Source organism: Vanellus vanellus, assembly GCF_965231255.1.
Source record: "Vanellus vanellus genome assembly, chromosome: 6".
In the NCBI taxonomy this organism is placed as follows: Eukaryota; Metazoa; Chordata; class Aves; order Charadriiformes; family Charadriidae; genus Vanellus; species Vanellus vanellus.
Window position 1 is genome coordinate 62,571,271 of NC_138911.1, and position 9,483 is coordinate 62,580,753.

Consider the following 9,483-nt stretch of genomic DNA (forward strand, 5'->3'; position numbering starts at 1 on the left):
TCTCGTTAACCCTTGCGGGATGGTGGGAAACATGATAGCTCGGCTCTCTGGGAAAAAAGGGTTGGGAATACTGCTTTTCAATCCCTCACCTGCAACCTCTGGGAGAGCGAAACACCCCATGAGGAAGTCACATGACACTAATTGCCTTCTTAAAAACCACATTTTTAATATCTGTACTGTGAGCCTTCTCTCCAGATGCATAGATATGGGCAACTTGGGATTTACCTGGGATTTACCTTACTTAACTCCTTCTTTGGAGAGATTCCCATCCCACTCTTCAGAAGCTGAGATCAGTGCCTCAGAATAAGACCCGGTGCTTGGGCTGCACTGAACCCCCTCTTTAGGCACCCCAGGGCTGGCTTCACCCCATGCAACGATGCAGCCCCATCGCCCCGGTGAGTCTGCATCCCGGGAAGACACCCACGTCCCACTGGCATGACAACGGAGATGGGGGGGGGTCAGGGCTGCTGCAGGTATGAAGGGCTCTTCAGGAGGGGGTAACCGAGCCAGACAAATAGGCAAACAGGAGAGGTGCTGTGCACATTTTAAATATTTGTGTATGTAAATACTTTGTAAAGGTCAGTCAGGAGATTAAACCACCTCCTTTCCCCCAAACCCATTCTAAACAATGGTACGAGAAACACTCATCATCCAGTAGGTTGAATCCAAAAAGCACTGGATAGTTTACTTAAGCTGTAGGACCAATATATTTTTTTTCATTACAGGACTATTTTGTGTCTCTCCTAGTAGCTGATGACCTCCATCTCTCTTCCATGCGTGAATTTTGTCTGGCCCCAGTCACACAAAAAATCCAGCTGCATTTTACACCCATGCTATTTGTTTCCAACTAACATGGGCTGTGTTCACACACCACGAGATTTGCCTTCCTGTCTCCCAAGCCCAGTTGTGCCAGTGGAGTTGACCCTGCCCTGCTGAGCTCAGGATATCTTGGTGCCCGCCAAAGAGCTCGGGTCATCTGCTTGGAGAACATGGTCAGGGATGACTGCTGGGAAAGAGCACTCTGGGACGGACCATGGAGTTACTCGCGATCTGCTACTCAGGCAGCGACAGCATCACCTCTGCAAATGAGCCCCATGCAGAATTTCTAAGACCATCAAGCTTCAGGAGTGTTGTTAGCTTCTGTGTTTACAAAGACTATAGGCTGTGTCACCTACAGCCTATAACTGTCTGGGAATGCTATGACCAAGTTTGGGGTTTATATTTTGTTCTTTGTATTGAGGAGGTTTTTGAGCGAGCTGGACAGATCTGTGGGATGCTCCTTAGCTGTCATGAATTGTGTCGGCTTACGATGCAACCATTATGATGCAGGTTTGAGGATGTTTCAGTCCCCAACTCATCTAAACTACAGCAACCAGCATCCCCCTGTCCCACGACATATAGCGCTGGCTTACAGTGAATCCTGGTAAAATGAACTAGATTGGGGCATGATTCTTCCCTGGTGGCATTTGCGACCAGGGTTGTGCTGCGATTCCCAGAGCGCCGTATTTCATGTGCTACATCCTCTCCTCTGTGTTTCCTGCCACTCTTGAGCATAGTGTGAACTTTGAAGCAGTGCTTCCAGCCCTTCTCCTTGCAAAAAAAAAAGTCATCTTCCACTTTCTTCGCTTGCTGGATATCAGCTGTAGTTACCATATTATAGTTATTCTATTTAAAAGCACTAAAAATACAGATCAAATAGCCGGATCATCCATTAACTGCCTCATTATCCTATTGAATGAGAACTCTTTCTGACTTTTACTGTGGACGTGGACAGGATATATTAGAATTTGTCTGTCATTAATAACTTCACACACACACACACGCACGAATCTAAACGGCCAATTAATGTCCACATCTGCCTTGATGTTACTTATTAAATTGTATTACCTATAACAGCCCCTAATGGTTTTGGAACTTATTCCACTTAATTCCTGCCTTTTCTTCTGTTCTTTGGCCCCACATTAATACTATATTTCTTTCAGAACCTCTCTCATTGTAAGGAGGATGGACAAGATGACCTGATAGCCTTTCCCATCTCCGATTTCTATATGCATACTTCCCTCATTACGACACTCCTGCACAATAAAAGACAGAGGATCAGGCTTAGCATTCGGAAAAATGTTCTCTTTTTCCCTAGCCATCTTGCTGTGCTGTTGGCCCTGATTTAGCCTTGCCAGCTATGCATCTGTTGCTCTTCAGGGCACTGAGAGCCCAAAGATGGGAGGAGGTCATTAAGGGTCGTACAGACTCCATCATTAGAAACAAAGTTGTACATCTCCTTTCTTATCTGTGGCTGGCCTTCTCCTTTTTTAGGAGACTTTTACACTGGTCAGAGAAACCAAAGGTATGGGTTTTACTTTTCTCAGGTCAATCACTGGCTTTCTGGCAATCAATAGTGGGGTCTTTCACTTAAGTCTTTTTGTGCCAGATCACTCAATTGCCCATGGAAATCCTCCCTTCTTATGCACATGACTTCATGCTGAGGACATGCATTTAGAGCTGCTTCTTCTACATGTGAATGACTGGCAATAGTCAAAAAATAAGGAGGTTGGTCTCATGGTCAAAGGTTTTGAATTGCGTTTCAGGCATTTGGATTTTCTTTGCTATTTTGGGTGGCCAGGGGAAAAAAAATTGTAGCCTTGTCTGTGCCTCAGTTTCCTGATCTGACAATCTAGGTTGCAAACTCGGTGGAATTAAATTCCTTCGTCTTTGAAGATATGTGAAAATCACACTTGGCTGCTCCCTGTTTCATATTATCTGCATTAGGGGATGAACTCGGGCTTATTCTGACCATCCTGGAAATCCTCATTGTGACAGTTTTGCTTGATCTTGAATGTGACTGGCCTTTCATTTCACCTGAGGTGACTGAAAAGGAGCTGAAGAGCAGCTAAACAAACAAAGAACTATGTGGTAAGAAATCTTTAGTCAGAGCAAGACTGAAAATGTGATATTTGGAAAAAACAATAACTACCTGTAAAATCTTATCCTGCCTGTTGCTTTCTGCACTGGTCCTTTGGAGAAGCTCTTGGGCCAAGAGCATCAACAGACATTGTCTTTGGGTGTCCTTGAAGACCTGAACTACAGGTCACTAAGCAGTCCCGTGCAGCTCTACCTCTGAGATAATTCTAGGTGTTGGTCCAGGATTCTGAATTTGAGGACTGTTAAGTCCTTACAGTGGGATGACTTCCAGATACTCTAAAGTCACTCTTAACGTAAGGCAAATGTTAAGGTAAATGCAAAGAATACTGTTTTCATTGCAATCCAAATTTAACAGCATAGTTACTCGATTTCAAGGCAGGTGGATAGAAATAGAAAAACGTAATTATAACTATCTATATGTTAGATCACCCGAGAGGTGTCTCTCTCTGTTTCATCCAGCTAGCAAGCTGTCAGATGCTTATGCAATTTCTTGGCACAGCCCTTCCTTACATAGAAGTGTAGTCTCGGGCTGAGCTTTCAGATTTAGGAACAGGTTTATCTTTACAACCCCCAGCCTTCCCTGAGGATCCATTCTGAATCTGATATCTATGCAGGATAAATGCTCCCTTCTGCCTTCCAGAGCAGGAGATCAGCCCTCAGCATATGCCTTCTTTATACACCGAGGCCGACGTTTCGTGTAACCACCTATACTTCATTCAACCGTACTTCTACAAAGAGAGAGATGAGAATAGTGTGCAGAGTGCTTTCCAATTTCTCATCAAGATTAGACATGATGATAAGTAACCACTTCGGAGTGATAGTAGGTGTTAGCTGGGGTGAATGAACCTTGGGCTGGGCTCCGAGGCATTCTGGAGCAAGGAATGTCAGTGCCCGGGATATTACTGACTAATGATAAAGAGGCATACATTCCTACACTCATCCTTTTATTTTGTATCTATTTAATTTGAATCTTAATTTATCACAAACAGGGAAAAAAGCTTATTCAAACCTCTACAAAGGCAGAAGGTTCTGGTTTTAATATTAAAATATGTCATTTGCAATAACCTTTATGGCTTTGTCATACACTCTCAATAAATGACTTCTAAGATTGATTAAAGACCTTAGCTTTGCTTCACATGTTAATCAATCTCACCAGCCAATTAGAGCTTTGGTGCTAGAGAGCAATGGAGATCATCCCTTAGCTATATATGGCAGCATTATTGTGCAAGCCAAATCTTTATGACCTAATACTGGTAGAGGAGCTCATGACAGTTTATGGGAAAAGAACATCAAAGAATTGCAAGTTTATTCATGCTGATACTTAATGAATAGATATTTAGAAGCTGCATTTCAGAAGGGGTAAAAGCTAAATGCGGAATTGGCTTTCCTGGGCTGAAGCAGAGTTGGTGCTTAAGGCTCCTAATTCTGAGTTTCCTTCTTTTTATTACTCAGAGTATGTCAATTAAATTTGCTTCAATTTCACTACCTGTAAAATGGGAATAAAACTACCTGGCTTTCCGTCTGGATGATCTGAGGATGAATTAGCTCGCGCTGGAATTAAATGAAAAGCAAGACATCAGTTGCAATGATAGTAGCGTTTCCCACCTGAACAATTTCACTGGAAATGCATTTGGAGCAACAAGAGCAGAACTACATCAGGCTTGCAGGTCACTGCTTCCTGGTCCTGACTGCAGGGAGTGTGGTAGGCTATGGAAAATGAGCAGAGGGGGCTACAGTCCATTTTCTGCACGTCTCCACAGCTGACCTGCTTCGTAGCTTTTATGGCAGAGAGGCCACAAGCTAGACATGGAAAATCAACACTTGTTGTGTCAGTTCAGCTCAGTGCTGAGGCACACTGATGTGCCTGAGTTATACATGAATAAACAGATGATTTCAGCCACCAGAGCTACAAGCCCCTGCATTTTTCAGAAGATTTTTTAACTCACTCTAAACATAAAGAGAAATCCTGCACTGTGTAGGATGCGGTGATTAAGTGCCCAAGCAAGAACTGCCTTTTTAAGTGTGTGTGTCCTGGTCCTTTCACAACGGGTTGCCATGCCCTGATTGGAATCTCTGAGCATTAATGCCATTTGAATAAATACCAGTACTAATAAATCAAGAGGTAAAGTAATAGCAAAAATTGAAAATAACTGTAAATGTCACAAAAGGTCTTTTGCATTTTCCATGCTGAATATTTATTCCAAAATGCTTTGGTATTGCAAGGTATTGCAAAATACTTTATTTCACAGAATACACATTTGAAAGTGTTGAAAGATCAAATTCCTAGAATTCATCTATTCTTGAGCTGGATGCTAACAACATGTTCGTACTAGACTGAGGGCATTATCTGAGTTCCATGTATAGCCTGAATTCCAGACGAGACTGAAGCCAATTTTATTTATGTTTGGTCTTGGTATAATATCTTTCCATCATTCAATTGTCTCAGTCTAAACACTGCAGGAAAGTTACTTTGAAATGAATGTCTGGGTGTCAGGGGCTAGCGAGCTAATAGTATAATTACTTTTGTAGTCTTTATTAGTTGAAATGTTTATTAGAAAGGTTACTTTTTATCCAGTGAAAGATGACAAGCTGGGTTTGACTGAGCACTGTTTGTTGTTTTAATATTGTTAGCTGTGCGAATGGGTTAACACACTTCTCATCTTCCAGAAGCTGAAGGCTATGAGAAATCCCAGGGGTAGCCACTCCTCAGCCCACATTTGCTGCCTTTGCCAAGGAAAGATCCCATAAGATTTCCCCCCCTCCATCACTTAAGGGTTGTGATGATTTTTAATGTCACTGCCTAGATGGCCTGGAGATTTTTATCTATTGCACTTACAGGTCACCTTAATATTATCTCAGTCAGAGGGGGGAAAAAGTTTCTAGCGGGATAATATTAAGTTATACAGCATGACACAAGGTCAGACTGTGAGAGACAAGAATATATGAATAAAGCCAGTGGCCATGAGAGTCACCAGTGTGAAAAAAAAAAAAAAAAGAAAGAAAGAAGAAGAGAAAGAGGAACAAAGAGTAAGAGGGGAAAAGTGCTGGTGGAGGAGAAAAGAAGCAAGGACGGGGGGAAGAAGGAGGAAAGATTAAAAGGGAAAAAGGAAGGATCAGGGTCAAAGTGGGTAATGTAAAGTCATCCTTCTTATCCCAATCAGCTGCACACTGTATGCTCTCGGTGGCCGCGTTCATACTGAATTAGCTCCAGACTGTTTCTTTTCTCCGGGACTCCATCTTTTTGAAAATACATCATCAGTACAACTCCATCCTGAAGGCATATTACGCTAATGCATCATTATTGCGATGGCTGACTGATGATGCGCTAGTGCCATACATCACCAGAGCTGCGCCTTGCTCTGATGAAATGTTGGTGTGATACATAATCAGGGAGAAGAACATGGGTCCCACTTCTAATGACTCCAGAGATGTAAACTACCCAGAATTAAAGCCAAAACCTTGGACAACGGCAGCCAGGAAAAGCGAGCGTTCCCTAAGAGTCGGGCAGCATCCTGAACCTCCCGAGAAAACCTGTGGTAACTTTGAGTTACACTAGTGGAAGAGCCTGGAAGGCTGCCAAAATCTGGCTGGTAGGCTTGGATAAGAGTCACAAAAGCCTTCGCAACATGGCAGTAATGCGAGGGAGCTACCACGAGCAACACCCCACTCCAGCCCTGCCTGTGAAGGCAAAATCACAGCTTGGCTGACCAGCAGATCCACAGCAAGGGAAGGGCAGGAATGGGGAAGGTGGGGCAGAGGGGACACCTCTCGTTGGATGGGTGGCCGTGGCTCCCATCCAGATGAGCATCTCTCCTCCCCTCTCTAAAACACACCCCTGCTGCCCTGTGGAAGCCAGTGATTGCCTTGGTGGATGCCAGGCTTGCAGAATCCGGCCCCGGCAAGTAGGAAGCTGCATCACCTTGTTGTTAATCTGGCTGTTTTGAGAGAGAGGTAGAAGAAGAATGGAAACTTGGCTGAATGGCAGCCTGAAACTTGGCATGAAACAATCGTTTCTTGATCCCCACACACATACACTCTTCCTGTCCTGCAAAGAGTTGCCCAACTGTATGCAAAAGCCCAACCAGTTGATTTGTACACATCTACCTTTACTTCAGTCCTTCCTTCCAATACAGCTGATGGACCAGCCTCGCCCTCCAAACCAGACTCTGTTCCTCCCTCTGCTCGTGGCTTCCCAGTGTCCCGGAGCGATTTCTGTCTCTGTGCCCCAGTTCCCCACCAGGCAGAGTGGGACCAGTGACACAAACCCCCGCTAAATGCAAAAAGTTGCATGGCTCTGAGCGAGGTCTCTGTTTCAGATTGTTTCTTGCAAAGCGAGTCGGAAATAAGGCGCTTTCCTCTCACGTGATGGGTCCCTCGCCTCACCAGTCGTGACTCCCCTGGGGATAAACACAAGCAATGCTCAAACCATTGGCAGTCGTCATTTCATGAACTGGATTCCTCTCTTAGTCTTTTTCCATCGTGTCACCTGCGTAACAACGGGCCTAGAGTACGTCTGAAGTAGCTCTGTTGTTCAGAATGGAATTTCTCCAGATCTACACCCACATTGCTGAGAGTTGAATTTGCTCCGGTGGTGCTAACCAAAGAGGAGTTTTACCAAATAGCTCGGAAATGTAAACTGTCAAAAATTAGAAAAGGCCTCAGCTCAGCATATCAAGGTATCATTTTTTCCCTCAGTCTTGCAAAATTGCTGTGCACCTGCCATACTTCACATATCTTTTAATGGACTTAATATCCTGCTTTTTCACAAGGGAAATAATCCCATCACAAGACTGCAACTATATTAAGGAGCATTGGTTTGCAGTGTTCATCATATAAATACCAAATTGGGCTGTGTGCATGGAGCCTGACATTTAAGAATGAATGTGCTGCAGCAAGAAAATCTGAGGCTTTGCAAGAATGAATGAATTTTGGCACCGTTTAACAATAGTTTTGCTTTTAAAGCATGATTTGTTGCAAGTCATTGCCGGCTCTCAGATCTTCTAACGTATTCCTTTGTAAATTCCCTTCTAATACAGAAGGCCCCAGAGCAGGTCCCTGAAAGATTAGTTTCAGATCTTTGAGAGATTCATCGACAACTGGGGTTCATCATCTGTAGGAATGATGGGCAGAGAAAGCTTTCACTGCAAAATCACAAGCAGGTGTGCAGACACACACCCGGGGAGCTGGCTCTTTGCAAAATAATCATTGTCTCTGGGTTTCCAACGCCTAATTTATAATTCCTGTATGGTCACAACCAGGAGCCGGAGTCACTGTCAGCGGGTCAGCGGTAACAGGACTAACAAATAACTGCCACAGGATACCTTGAGGCAAACCAGCCCCTGACAGGTTCATCCCTTCTGTTGAAGGTGGCGGGAGACAGACTCGGCCAACAGTGACGTCCTCGCCTTCCCTGCCTAAACCTGACAAACTTCTGTTCAAAGCTAATGATAAGCCTGAAATACAATTTAAAGAAAATCACAGTTCAGTTCAGGTAAGCACTCTGAAACGCAGATGGCTATGTGGGCTGTCCAAGTTGCTTTGGCCTGCAACGACAGGCACTGCAAAATTAATCTGAAAATATCTATTTTTTCCGCTTTTTATCCTGCCAGAAACCTTGTGAGAACAGTCGTTTCTCAGGTGATTTTCCAGCACTGAGATTCACTCGGTTTACAACTCTGCCCCTCCAGTACTGGTCAGGATCGGGAGAGAGATTCAGAAAACAATAATTAAAAGACAGTTACCCAACAAGACCCCAGCGCCAGGCAAGGGGTGGCGATGCCCTCAGGGACAGACAAAGCAGGTGGCAGAAGAGGGGGCAGGCAGGTTTTGGTACTGCACTGATACGTTTGCTTGCATTTATGGTTTGTTTTAGCCACCGGTTTGTGTTGCTATTTGCCAGGACACTTAGAGCTCCACAACTTTTTGATATCTACTTCATAGCTTGCGTCTGCATCCAGCAATATAAGGAGATGACACAGGGCAGGTGCCTGAAGTTAGCTTCTGAAGAGGTCAGAAGGCTCGTACCGCCTTTGTATCAATGACAAACATCTATGGGGAAATCAATAATGCAACTTCTTTCCTTTGGATTTAATTAAAGAAACATTTCAGGCTGCAATTTGAAAGCAAAGACAAACAAAAAAATCCCATTGACTTTCTCTTACAGCTACTGTCTCCCCAGTGCACTGGAAAGCGAGGGGGAGGAATCATTCTCACATAACATGTAGAGAACAATTTTTTAATGTCTTAATTATTTCCCGTGTGCATAAAACATTTCAGTCCTATTGTTTCTTTTCACAATCTTTTTGGGGTCATTGGTAAGCAGATGACTTTGCCCCCCCCTGAAGACTGTGAAACTCCAGGCAAAGCTAGAAAACTGCATGTACGTTTGCTGGTCCGAGGTTACTGCTCCTGATGTTTACAGTCTCCCCCATGTCCTTTGACAAATCGATTTATAATATTCAGCTTGAGTCTAGTTAAAAGCCCAGTCAAGACAGTGCAGTTGGGATGAAACTTTAGAGCAGTGCACAGATTATCAAAAATACATCAACTCCTCCATGATCTTTG